The following is a 15,167-nucleotide window of genomic DNA, read 5'->3' on the forward strand; positions in this document are numbered from 1 at the left end:
GGCCCCATGGTTAAAATTGTCATCCTCGTTTTTCCTCCTCCATGGGGCCTCTTCCAACCCACATGCTAACTTTGGCCTAATTTTAACTGCTTCACCGTTGGCTGCTTGACTGAGGCTACACACACCCTCAAAACAAAACAAACATACAGACACTAAAAATCTGGAATAAAGATGGAAAATGCTGGTGATACTCAGGTAGCATCCATAGAGAGTGACAATGAGTTAACACTTCAGGTCAAATAAATGGCATTTATGTAGTTGACATGGCTCTGTTTCTCTTTCCAAGCTTCAGAATTTGCTCATTAAACTGCTTCATTTCTTTCTACCTCACTCCTCCTTTAAGATGACCCTTAAAAAGTAGCACTGTGAACATGGATCACTTTCCCTCATATAGCCATAAACAGTTGTTTCAAATTATGTTTGATAATACCACTGTAAAGAGGCATGTGGCATTTCATTGCATTAAATGCACAAGCTGCACTTGTTAATGCATATTATAATCTGCACTTACTGTCATTTTACCCTCTTACATTAACTACTGAGGAAGGAAAGGAAATGAGGTTGCCTACATACAAAAAAAATCACACTCTGCTCTTGAATAAATTATGTCTACCCACTTGAAGTTCTGAATTTGAATGGTTTCCACTTTTTCCAACTTCCAAATATACAGAACTATGACTTGCTAAAATTAAATACTATAACTTAACTTTGAGAGGTATAAAAAAACTTCAAAGTTCAATGTAAATTTGTTATCAAAGGACAGATATGTTACCATATATTACAAACCTGTACTTTGACAGTCATTTTCTCGCAGGTATTTACAGGGTAAAAAAAGAAATACAATAGATTAAAAAAAGAACTATCCATAGCAGACCAAGACTGACAAACCACCAATGTGCAAAAGAAGACAAACTGTGCAAATAATTACCAAGACCATGAGTCATAAAGAATCTTTGAAAGTGAGTCTGTAAGTCATAGAATCAGTTCACAGTAGTGAGGACAGAAGTTACCCACACCGGATCAGTAGCCTGATGGTTGAAGGGTAGTAACTACTCTTGAACCTGATGGAGTGAGACTTAAGGCTTCTGTACCTTCTGTCTGATGGCAGCAACGAGAAGAAGGCATGGCCTGGATGATGAGGGTCTTTGATTACAGATATTGCTTTCTTGTATCAGTGCTCCATGTAAATATACTCAATGGTGGGGAGTGCTTTGCATGTGTTGGACTAGGAAAGGGGTGTGCACCACTTTCTGTAGCCTTATCCATTCTTGGGCATCGGTGTTTCCATACCAGGCAGTGTTGCAACCGGTTATAATACTCTCTCCTGTGCATCAACACATCACCTGTGAAACCAGAGCAGCCAATACACTCGACCACTATTATATCATCATCAAGAACACTTACTATTGCCATTCCATGCCTGCACTTTGGAAATTCCAGCCACCTGGCTGTACTTCTACAGTAGTGTACAAGCAAAGACCAAAAAGGTACAGTCAGGGGAGGTGGAGGCGCACCTACAGAACTGCTTTGAATTGGTGGAAAACATTCAGGGATTTATCTTAGATTCAGGGATTTATCAAAGTTGTCACCAAAATCACCAAGACCTGCATGGATGAGTGTGTGCCTTCGAGAACATACTGGACATTCCCAAACCAAAATCCGCGAATGAACCATGAGGTTTGTAGTCTGCTGAGGGCTATATCTGTGGCATTCAAGATTGGTGATCCAGAACTATACAAGACATCCAGACACCTTATAGTCCGTCTGGGTAGCCTCCAACCTAATGGTATGAACATCAGTTTCTCCAACTTCCGATAATGGCCTCCCCCCACTTCACTATTCCCCATTTCCTTTTCCCTCTCTCTCACCTTATCTCCCAACCTGCCCATCACCTCCCTCTGCTGCTTCTCCCCCTTTCTTTCTTCTATGGCCTTCTGTGATCAGATTCCCCCTTTTCTAGCCCTTTATCTCTTTCACCAATCAACATCCCAGCTCTTTACTTCATCCTGCCCCGCCCCCACCTTCTAACTCTGACTGCTCTTCTATTTTTCTCCTGTCCAAAACATTGACTATACTCTTTTCCATAGACGTTGTCTGGCCTGCTAAGTTCCTCCAGCATTTTGGGTGTGTTGCTTGGATTTCCAGCATCTGCAGATTTTCTCTTGTTTGTGATTGGACTACCTTTTATGCCTGTTCTGAAAGGGAGAATAACACCACACCTGTGCGAATCCCTGCAGAATCCGGTGACCCTGTGATCTTTGTCTTGGAGGCTGACATTAGAACATCTTTCATGAGGGTGAAGCCACACAAGGTGTCAAAACCTGCCGATGTACCTGGCAGGGCTCTGAAAATGTGTGCCAATCAATTGGCAGGAGTGTTCAAGGACAGCTTCCATCTCCCTGCTGCAATTGAAGGTCCCCACCTGCTTCAAAAGGGTGGCAATCATATCAGTGCCCAAGAAGAGCAGGGTGAACTGCCTCAGTGACTATTACCCAATTACACTCACATCTACTGTGATGAAGTGTTTTGAGAGGTTGGTCATGGCCAGAATCAACTCCTAGCTAAGCAAGGACATGGACCCACTGCAATCTGCATATCTGCAGCGGATGCTATCTCACTAGCATTTAAACACCTGGACAATAGATTAGATCACCTATATCAGGCTGCTGTTTATTGATCACAACACAGTGTTCAACATAATCATACCCTCAATACTAATCAACAAGCTCCAAAACTTATGCCTCAGTACCTCCCTCTGCAACTGGATCCTTGACTTCCTCACTAGGTGACCACAGTCAGTGTGGATCAGAAATTACACCTTTTCCTTGTGGACAATCAATATGGACTCACGTCAATGGTGGGTGCTTAGCCCACTGCTCTACTCTCTGTACTCCCATGACCATGTAGCTGGGTACAGTTCAAAAGCCATCTATAAATTTGCCAATGACACAACAGTTGTGGCAGAATTTCAGATAGCGACAAGGAGGAGAATAGAAGTGAGACTGATCAGTTGGCTGAATGGTGTCAGAACAACCTTGCACTTAATGTCAGTAAGACCAAGAAAGTGATTGTGGACTTCAGGAAGGGGAAGTTGAGGGAACACACACCAGTCTACATCGAGGGACCAGCAGTGGAAAGACTGAGCAGTTTCAAGTTCTTGGGTGTCTACATCTCTGAGGATCTATCTTAGGCCCAACATATTGATGCAGTTACAAAGAAGACACAACAATGGCTATATTTCATTAGGAGTTTGAGGAGACCTGGTATGTTGCCAAAGACTCTTGCAAATTTCTTCAGATGTACTGTAGAGAGCAGTGTAACTGGTCATATCACCATCTGGTACAAAGGGGCCACTGCACAGGATCAGATAAAGCTGCAGAAAATTGCAAACTCGGCCAGTTCCACTATGGGCACTAGCCTCCCCACCACTGAGGACATCTTCAAAAAGATGAAAACCCACACATTCCATGGAGAGGAGGTAGATACTTTACCAGTGACATCAGAATTAAATTGCAAACTCTGATGCACTGATCCTATGATACTGAAATATATATATATACACACACACACACACACACACACATATACATATACACACATATATATATATATACACACACACATACATATATACACACACACACACACACACACATATATATATACACACACACACACACACACACACATATATATATATATATACACACACACACACACACATACATGCACGCACATTATACTTATAGTATGTGTGTGTGCGCACAGAGATATAGGGCATGGTTTGAGTATCTCTGAAACTGTTGATCTCCTGGGATTTTCATGCACAAAAGTCCTTAAGATTTACAGAGAATGGTGAACCCCCCCCCCAAAAATACATCCAGTGATCGGTAGTCCTGTGAGCAAAAACACCTTGTTAATGAGAAGGGTCAGACTGGTTCAAGCTGATAGGAAGGCGACATTAACTCAAATAACCTCACGTTACAACAGTGGTGTGCAGAAGAGCATCTCTGAGTGCACAACACATTGAACCTTGAAGCGGATGGACAATGCAGTGGAAGACTACAAACATACACTCAGTGGGCCTTTCTTAATTAGAGAAGGTACCTAATAAAGTGGCCACTGAGTGTGGTGTATAACATGTAGGGTATGGGGAACAGAGTCTGCTTAAGGTTTAACTATAATAAAATTCTGGTTAAGAGGTTATCATAACCTCATATTAATTTTGTGCATTAAGTAAACATATGAATTAGATCACAGCTGCAGTCATTGACTCCCTCAGATCTTGTCTTTGACCTGAAACATTCATTTTCATTCTCCTCCCACAGATGGGCTTCACCTGTTGAGTATTTACAGCATTTTTTGACTTTCTTTTAGATATCCCGTATATGAGGGATTTAAAAAAAAATCCATTTTTAGATCTTGGTTACCATGTGTATAAAACGCTTCTAAATTTACTGGTACAGAAACACAACTATTTATTTATTGTTTTTCCTTCAACCCTCTTTCACTTAAACACGAAGCACATTCTGGGTTTACTGTGAGGGTACAGTCCACTGTATGAAAGCACTCACTAAATATCCCCACTAATGTACTTTTCTATGATTTTCTGATGATTTTATAATCTGGGTAGTTGTAACTGGGTATGGGGGTGGAGGGGAAATCAGTGGAAGCAAAAGCAAGTACAAATTAAAATTGAGAAGGGAACCATAGTGGAAGCAGAAGAATTACACTGGTGGATACACAGCAGAACACATGGGAATCAATAGATCAGAATGACAGACAGCAAGGCTCAAGGGATCAGGTTTTTGATTGTAAAATTTGGTAACCAGAGAACTAAAACTGATTCCTCAGGTCACATGGAATGAAGAATGGCAGTTTGAGAACCAGGTGGCGTGACTCAACTACATTCACCAGAATTATTGATGTTAGAAGATGCCAACTTTCCCATTACGATAGGGTAATGCTGAGAGATGGGTGGAGAAGTAGAAATAGGTCTCTACCAAGGAGCTATAAGGTGCCCCTTCCCTCTGCTAGCTTGCAGGTTACCCTTGGGCAAGATGTAGCACCTGCTCAGCACCCCCTCCCCCCCACCCGATCAGGGTCACGTGAAGATGCGAAGCCATGGGAGCAGGTGGTGGTGGTCGTTTGAGCAGCCGGTGCATATTACAAGCCCTGGTTATGCGACCACTGACACCAGGCAGACAATCTCTGAAGAGTATCGATAATGGCTGGGGTCACCCGTCTTGTAAAGACACTGCCAGAAGAAGGCAATGGCAAACCACTTCTGTAGAAAAATTTGCTAGAACAATCATGATCAGGAAAGACCACGATCGCCCACATCATATGACACGGCACAGCACAGCACATAACAAATGAATCAACACTGAGAGTACGAGATTTGGACAGGACTATCCACTGTGTCCATGCAAAGGCAGTGACAGCTCAATCCACAGGGCTCTGCAGATACATGGGGAAAGTGGTTATATTTTCCCTCATAATTATAGAAACAAAATGGTTTGGTGGCTGAAGTAGCCTTGGGTAGAATGAAGTCACATGGTGCAGCAAATTGAAATTTCAGTCCCTGATCTATATTGAGCTGGTTAGGAGTGGTCTATTATAATCAGTCACATTACTTTTTGCTATTAATTGGCCAGCAATGTGGTATTAATATACATTCTAATATATCTGGTCTGAAGTTTCTTGGTTCCTACACTTAAGCTCTATGAATAAGTTCCCTGTTCAGTGCAGAACATGAAATTTCTTTGCTTCACTCATCCCTCCACCACTTTATACTGGTTATCTTCCCTCTTTCTTTCAGTCCAGATGAAGGGTCTCAACCTGAAATGTTGACTGTCCATTTCCCTTCATAGATGTTGCCTTAACCACTGAGTTCCTCCAGCATATCATGTGTTGACGTAGATTCCACTATCCGCAGCCTTTTGTGTCTCCCTTAGATCTGCAGAGAATCTGTTAAACTTTGTACACTTGGTTTCAGCTCCCTTTAGTTCACTATCGTTACTGTGTGCCGTGTCGTATGACATGGGTGATTATGGTCTTTGACCACTACTGTTCTTGGCAAATTTTTCTACAAAAGAGCTTTGCCATTGCCATCTTCAGGGCAGTGTCTTTAGAAATCAGGTGACCCAGCTATTGTCAATACTCTTCAGAGACTGTCTGCTTGGCGTCAATGGTCGCATAACCAGAACTTGTGATATGCGCCAGCGGGTCATATGACCATCCACCACCTGTTCCCAAGGCTTCACATGACCCAGATTGGGGTTTGGTGGGGGGGGGGGAGTGGGGGGTTGGCTAAGCAGGTGCTACACCTTACCCAAGGGTGTCCTGCAGGCTAGTGGCCAGTTCCTTTGGTAGAGAAATATCTCCACCCTGCCACCCAGTTAAACAGGGAAAATGAACCATAGTTGTCCATCTTCAGAGATCCATAAGTACATACATACACATAACAGAATAAGAATGCAGGAATAGCAGTAGGCCAACTCGGTCCCTGAAGTCTGCCCCTGCATTCAATAGGATCACAACTATTATTTCCCAGTCCACATCTGCTCCCCATACACTTTGATTGCTTGTTCTTTCAAAAACGTATCCACTCTCTTCAATACTCTATTACCCAGCCTCTTCATTCCTTTGGGTTAGAAAATTCCAGAGATGCATCACAGTAAATAAGAAGGCTTCAGTTTTAAATAACCACCTCCTAATCTGGTAACTATGTCCCCTCATTCAAGATTTTTCCATTAGTGGAAATATCTCAACACCTATCACATCATGCCACTTAATGTTTCAATAAGAAACATTCTTCTAAACCCCAAAGAAAAGAGAGGGATTGCTCAATACAGATACTGCAGCACAAGGAGACAAAAACAAAAAGACAGACTGTAAAAGGCTTCACAGACACATAGGGTAGAAATCCCGAGACATGACATTATGAGAGGTACATACTCAGAATGGAGAGAGCACTCAGTAGAAACTGCTGCAAGGTACAGAGAAACAGAAACACCTGGAGATTCAAATCCATAATCCCTTTTTCGTGTAAACACAGTCAGATAAAAGGAAATTGTAAATTGTTCTAAGTATGTCATGTTCAAAAAATGAATTGGAGTAATTTCATCCGCCCTGATACTTTAACAGGCAATGATTCCAAGAAGTTTGAATTGTTAAGCAAGATCTTATGGAAGAAGTAGGGACAGGGAGTTCAAGCCCAGACTGAGGTCAAAGAATCAAGTTCAAATTTGGGCATTTCCACTGTTGGAGACTAGAAGATTCACAATGACAGCAACCAGTGGAAAACTGAACTCGGGAAGAGAAAGTTGAGAGACCATCTTTGAGACAAACAAGGTTAGATTTAATAGAAGATCATTAAGGGTTTAATAATTGAAAATATCATACCTCTTTCAAACTATGATAGTGACTCAGAGGGTGGATGCACTGTCACCGAATGACACTCCACCCTGGGGGAAAAAGACAATCAAACAAACCACTCCATTATCCCTCCCTCACCTGCCTTCCTCCTTTGGGGAGACATACTGTTTAGTAAATATTTAATCATGATTTAGAAGCAAGTACACAATGATAACTACAGCTAAAGTAAGGAAGAAACAATGTAAAAATAATGATTAAAATTACAAACTGTGGGATATGTCACATGCTGAAGATTCATGTTTAAATAACAAAGCTAACAAATTGTGAATATAAATAATTCTAAAAACAACTGAATCATGGGTTCCCAACCTTTTTTTGGACTGTGGACTAGTACCATTAAGCAAGCGGTCCTTGGACCCCAGATTGGGAACCCCTGTTTTAAATGACTACTCTCAAAAACACAAGAAAATAGGTGCCCCTCAAGCCAGCCCCCTTCACTGAATGATTTTGGCTTATTTACTCCATGCCTCAAATTTTCTATCCCTGATCCCCATAATCCTTAATCCCCCAATCTATCACAAATGTAAGCTACCTCTACGGTTAATACTTCGATGCGCTACTTTCTGGGCAAGAAACCACCACAGATCAATCAGACTCTGCATTAAGAATTTATATATACTTCACTCTTAAACGATCTGTGCCTTGATCTCGAAACTATATCCACCCATTCAAAACTCTCTTATCAATGTTAACAACTTTGTGTCCACCTTGTCATGCTCCCTTAGGCTCTTATATGTTTCAACAATAATATCACCCCTCATCCTTGTAATTTTCAAAGAATACAGACTCATCGGACATGATAGGATTAAAGTAGAACACAAGAGGAGGCCCTCAGGTCAATGTCAGCTCCCAGTAATGCAATCCCATTGTTACTTTCCTGAGACATTGTAATTTGCTAACCGATCCTCTGTTGGTTCCTTAGACATTGACACCAGCCAATCAGATCTTGCTGAAGATGGGACAGGAACCCGGAGTTCCTGGGATGGGGGTGGTGGTGGGGCACCGATGCAGTCACAAGGAGAACATCCAAACTCCACAAAGTCAGCGTTAAGGCCAAGACTAAACCTTGGATGCAGGAGCTATGAAACCCAGTACTATCCACCCTGCATTCTGTTCAGTCTGTGGAAAAGTTATGGGAGATGACTTTGTTATATAGATGCTACATTTATAATTACACAATTACTTATGACTATAATGCTTAATTTATTCAGTGATAGATTAGACATTGAAATTAAATAAACATTTATCAAGCTGTACTATTGTTTGATGATTGGGATCTCAGATGAGTACAGATTCCAAACTAACAATAACAAAAAAATAATGTAATGTGGTAAATGTAGTGTATTATTTCCACTGCACAAAGAAAAGATAGAATCAAAAGTTCTGTAAGTGCAATAGAAAATATGCCTGAAGTATATGCCGACGTTCACAGCTTACAAGCATGTTACAATGATGAAGACTTCAGATGTCATAGGAAATGAAAACAACTTGAAATCCAAGTCCCTGTCAACAAAAGACATTCAACGTACATTATACACACGTAAGATATCTGCTTCACTTTTACAAAAGAACCCCACTTGTTTTCCCTGCCTCACGGTAAAATATCTGTCCTCTACCTGCTGTCACTGCCCATGATCCCACGCAGAACGTTCACAATTTGAATCAGAATCAGGTTTAATATCACTGGCATATATTGGGAAATTTGTTGACTTTGTGGCAGCAGTAAAATGCAATATATATAATAGAAAAAACTAAACTACTTTAAGTATATCTATTAAATAGTTAAATTAAATAATTAGTGCAAAAATAGAAATAAAAAAGTAGTGTGGTAGTGTTCATGGGTTTAATGTCCATTTAGAAATCGGATGGTAGAGGGTAGAGCTGTTCCTGAATCGCTGAGTGTATGCCTTCAGGCTCCTGTACCTCCTTCCTAATGGTAGCATGAGAAGAAGGCATAATGGGGGTCCCTAATGATGGACACCACCTTTATGAGGCATCGCTCCTTGAAGGTGTGGATACTACAGAAGCTAGTGCCCATGATGGAGCTAAGTTTACAACTTCCTGCAGCTCACTTCGATCCTGTGCAGTCGCTTCTCACATCCTCCCCCACCCCCACCCCACCCCACCATACCAGACGGTGAAACAACCAGGAAGAATGTTCTCCACGGTACATCTCTGAACTCATTATTTAATGAATTGAGTACAGTGGCCTGTGGATCATCATCCCAAACCACGGTAAACAGACAGCTGCAATGCTCACTTTTAGCAATGAAAGCTGTGAAGCAAAGATACTCTCAGTGCACCTTGTTCTATCACCAGCAAAGATTACGGAGAAAATAACTAAATGGTGTAAAGCTGTTTTGCTCATGAAACAAGAGTTGTCTGCCCAATAAGAATAAATTCTTAGGAGCAAAGTGAAAGTCAATATGGGCCTTACCACATGAAAAACACAGAATTTTTATGATAGCTTTTGGGACCCTCAGGATATTGTTCTTTGCAGGCACTGTTGCAAGATAAAATACAATACTGTAGCTAATTTATGTGCAGCATGGTCCCACAAACAGAATTAAGATAATGACTAGATAATTTGTTTTAATGATGCTGACTGAGGATAAATGGTAGACACAAGAAATCCCCAGGCATGAGATTTTTACAATTACTTGAGAGGCAGCCAAGGCAGTTTGAAATAAACCCCAGAGAGAAGATATGAGTCTTGTAGACAACAAAATCAGATGACGGATCATGAACTTCAACTACATTGCAGAAAATTCTGCTCATTCTCTGGTTATTTTGCTACACCTAGTATCAGGGAAACACACAAGATGATAAATTAATTGATACTTTGGATAAAGTGAGGCCATGGCACTTATCAGAGAAAATACGACTAATCTTAATTAAATATTTAAGTTCACATGGGATTCAGCATTATTGAAATCTTATAATGGCGTGACAGCAATCTTCAATTATACAGCACATTTAACGGAAATAAAGTGTTTCAGGGATATCTTAAAAAAAAGGAGACTGATGTCAAGTCACCTGTGATATGAATTAACTACAGGTTTTGCCAAAGATATTGGTTGCAAAGTGTCCTAAAGGAAGGAGAGCTAGTGAAGTGGGCAGGTTCAGAGAGGAAATTTCAGAACCAAGGATTAAATTAGAGAACATATAATTTACTTAATTATTGAGATACAGAGCAGAATCATTCCTTCTAGCCCTTAAAGCCACGCCATCCAGCAATCCCCCTGATTTAATCTTAGCCTAATCACAGGACAGTTTACAATAACCAATTAACCTACCAACCAGTAGGTCTTTGGACTGTGGGAGGAAACTGGAGCAATCAGAGGAAACCCACGCAGTCAGGTGGAGAATGTACAAACTCCTTATTGGTTGCACTGGGGATTGAACCCGGGTCACTGATAATGTACAGTGTTGTACTAACCACTATGCTACCATGCCACCATAATGGTCCTGTATTAATAGTACTGATATTCTGGCGATTAATAGGGTGTGAGAAGGATGTTCATTTGGAGAGTAGAATGCTGGGGAAGGATCTATAAACAATGATGGGAATATTAAACGCATAGCATAATTTTGCAGGACCAGTTTAAGGCAGTAAGCAAAAGAGTGGTGGGTACATGGGATCGGATATGAGTTAGAACATAGATGAACTTGACCTTTCAGAGCAAAGCGAGATAGGCTGAAGGGGTGGAGGAGAGCTTCAACCGAAATGAACAAAGGGTGGCCTCATCACAGAGGTGGCCCAGTCAGAAACTCAACACAAGGTCAAATAACATCAAGCTTGCAAGCCATCTGGTTTAGTTTCAGGGAGCTGTCAGGGAGAGGGATGGATGAATGGAAGGAGAATGGAGCTTGTGACGAGGCTCCAACCTTTGCCTTTGGTATTCTCTGTTTTTAATTACAGGACATTTCCAGTTATTTGATCCTGGACGTTGACCAATGGTCTGATTGCTTAGTGACAAAGGAGGGGTCATAAGAGGGATGGTTGAGAAAAAAGCACTTCTTTGGAAACTGATGGTATGTTTTTGAATTGTTGTCATTGTATGGCATGAAGCAGGTGAGATGTCAAGGCAAGCTTCTTGGGGGATATCACAGGTAACACTGTAGGCACAAGAAATGACCCGACTATTGGTAATCAGAAACTCTATCCAAAGCACAGTACTTCAAAAAGGAAAGGTGGGTGACCAGCTTACATACACACAACTTCAGGGAGAATGTATGTAATTATATGAAAACAGATATTATCAGCTATAGCAACAAATTGCTGGAGGATCTCACTTTGTCAGGCAGCTTCTGTGGAGGGAAATGGGCTGTTGACTTTTTTCAGCTCTAGAGACCCTTCACCCGGACAGAATTAAGGGTCCAAGACAATTATCAGGCTATTTTTAGTCCTGTATTTTATTGTGTACAAATTGGTAGCCATGTTTCAAAAGCACTTGATGGTTGTAAAGCTCTTGGGGATACCGTGAAAGGGATGACAAAGGCTCTATACAAATGAAACTCTTCCCTTTAGACAATGCAGGGGAGATGCAAGTAGAACGTAGCTACAGATAAGATGGAAATTGCGATCGATAGAGGCTACTGGCAGTTTTTCTTGGGGGGGAGAGGAAAAAACAGTAAGTGAGAATTGGCATTTTTCAAAGCATTCAATCTGCTTTTGGTCTTGCAGCAAATGTGCTATAAGACTGGCAACAAATATCAGTTACACTTTGTATATGTTCAAAGGAAACTACAGATGATCAGCAAATTTTGATTGTGCCAACAATACTCATATGCTGTGCGCAAGTAATGGAAAGTCATCAAAGAATTAATCAGGATTGTCTACTGTCCTGTTTTTAAACCAGGAACAAAGCATAATTAGACTTAAAGTAAATGTAGTTAGACTTTTTAAAAAACATTCTTTGATAACTAATGTTGGCTTCAACTTGACTTTTGCTTGAGGGAGCAATAAAAGGAGAGATAGTGAAATTGGTAGCCATGCTACAATATACTTCAATAGTTGTAAAACTCTTTGGGATACGATGAACAGGAAGCTGAAGCCCTGTAAAAATGCAAGTCATCTTCTTTACTCACTGGAATTCAGAAGAATGAGGAATGACGTCATTGAAATCTACCAAATGTTGAAAGGGCTTGATAGAGTGGTTGTGGATGTTTCCTATACTGGAGGATTCTAACACCAGAGGGCACAGCCTCAGAAAAGAGGATCCTCTTTTTAGAACAGAGATGAGGAGGAATTGCTTCAGTCAGAGAGTGGTGGATATGTGGAATTTGTTGCCACAGGCTCCTGCGCAGGCCAAGTCATTGGGTATATTTAAGGCAGAGGTTGGTAGATTATTGATTAGTCAGGACACAAAGGGATAAGGAGCGAAGGCAGGAGATTGGGGCTAAGAGAGAAAATGGATCACCATGATGAAATGGCAGAACAGACTCCATGGGCTAAATGGCCTAATTCTGCCCCTATACCTTACGGTCTTACTTAAACCAGGCAGCCCAACAGCATAACTTGTATTCACAGCTGAGTGACCTGGGCTCATTACCTTGTGTCCCATCTGTGTGGAATTTGCACATTCTTTCTATGACTGCATGAGTTTCCAGTGAGTGCGCCAGCTTCCTTTCAAAGCAACATGCACTGGTAGGTTATTTGACCATCATAAATTGCCCTTCATGTGTAGGTGAGTGGGAAAACCTGGGGCTAGTTCCATGGAATTGTGGACAGAATAAAATGGGTATCTTTTGGAAGCTTAAAGGACCTGTTCCTATTTCATCATGGCTGTATGAGAAGGAACAGACTATACAGGATATCAGGAGAGATGGTGATGTATATTTGCTACAAAGAGGAAAACTGCAGCTTTCTGGATAGGAGAGAGAGAGAGAGAGAGATAGAGAGATAGAGAGATAGAGATAGAGAGAGAGAGAGAGAGAGAGAGAGAGAGAGACCTGTAAACATGAACAACTGAGTGATGCATTTGATTTTTCAAAACTTTTGTAAGATCCTGTGCACCACTCTATTTCTCAATCTATTATTACAACCACACACCAACAAGTAATGAAATCAGTTTCCTTAAATAAAATATAGGAGAAAAGCAACCCAAAACCACAGAATTGAAACAAAAGAATTACCCCACACTTTAGTAAATGGGAAAAATTGAACATGAGCATACTGGCCTGTTGGGAACAGACAGATTAAACTTGATGATGCATTAGAGAAAAAAAAACACCCAAGTAAGAAATAAAGGGAGTGAGTGGAGAATAAGTACATTGCAACATTTCTAATATTTGTTTACTGATCATATAGCTGAACTTAATGCTAAGGTTGGAAGTATTCAGCTGACTTAAATTGGCAGATAATCTGAGAAGTTCAGATGCTTTGCACCTCTGTCCCCAGAAGTTTTTGGCAGCTTACAGAGTTAAGAGGAACCAGATGTGCGTGATTCAAAGCCCGTCTGAGAGATGAATCTCCTGACTAGACTGGAGGACACAGGGGGATAACCAGATTGGTAAGAACTAGCTTCAGAGTCAAATTGATTAAAACATCCAGCCAAGCAGCAGAACCACACAAGACTGCCATTGTGTGGATACTTACCTGCATCAGCAAAAAATGGACCAGAAGACGAGTGGAAGCCCAATAAAGATGAAAGGAAAAATTTATACTTATGTGGTACATTTCTTGATCTCAAAACAATTTCTGATCAATATCTTACTTCTTTATAATTGTTGGTATCTCAACACTGCTGGTAAGGTCAGCATTTACTGTGCATCCCTAATTTCCAAGGTGAACCACCTTGTTGCAGTCTTTCTAGTGAAGAAATTTCCACACTGCTGTTAGGTTAGAGAGTTCAGCATTTAGGCCCGGTGATCATGAAGGGACAGCAATATATTTCCAAATCAACTTGGAAGACAGCCTTACTGGTGGTGAAAATTGAGAGTTGGGCATATGATATCAGAGGGTCTTGATCTGAAATGTCGACTGTTTATTCATTTCCATGGATGCTGCTTGACTTAAGTTCCTCCAGCATTTTGTGTGTATTGCTATGGATTTCCAGTATCTGCAGGCTTTCTTGTATTTATGCTGTCAGAGTAGTCTGGGTGTACAACCATGGGGCATTTTGCCTTCGATACCATGCTGACCCTGATCTGTCAAGGTGTGGTGACTGCCTGTGCATCAGCCTCCCCATGTTAAACGAAGTCACACACTAAGGGAATAACCCCTCAGGAGAACATTTCACTCAGCTCAAGATCGCACTACAACCACACACTGTAGCCACTATGTGTTGGAGGTGGAGAAAAAGAATGTAGAGTGTGATGGATGCTGTGATATCAGAAACACTGTCGTCAAGTAATACACAATAAATTTTTCATTAATATTAATATAATGATGACAAGAAAATCTATTTTTAGATGTTGGTTGAGGAATAAATATTGGTCTATACAGCAGTGAGATCTACCTTATTCTTCTTTGAAATTGGACCAGAGGGTCTTTTGTATCCACCTGACAGGTCATTGATTTACTGTCTCACCTGAAACTGATACTGTGCAGAGCTCCCTCAGCGCTGTGCTAGAGCATCAGTCTAAATTGTGAGAAGTCCGAAGAATGGAATTTGATGTAGCAACTATTCAGAACCAGAGATAAAGGTTCTAACACGAGTACCGATTTTAGTACATACAGAGAATGTTAATGGTAGAGAGACTTTGTACTGGACATTACCATG

This window comes from Mobula birostris, chromosome 2 (genome assembly GCF_030028105.1).
Source record: "Mobula birostris isolate sMobBir1 chromosome 2, sMobBir1.hap1, whole genome shotgun sequence".
NCBI classification, from domain to species: Eukaryota; Metazoa; Chordata; class Chondrichthyes; order Myliobatiformes; family Myliobatidae; genus Mobula; species Mobula birostris.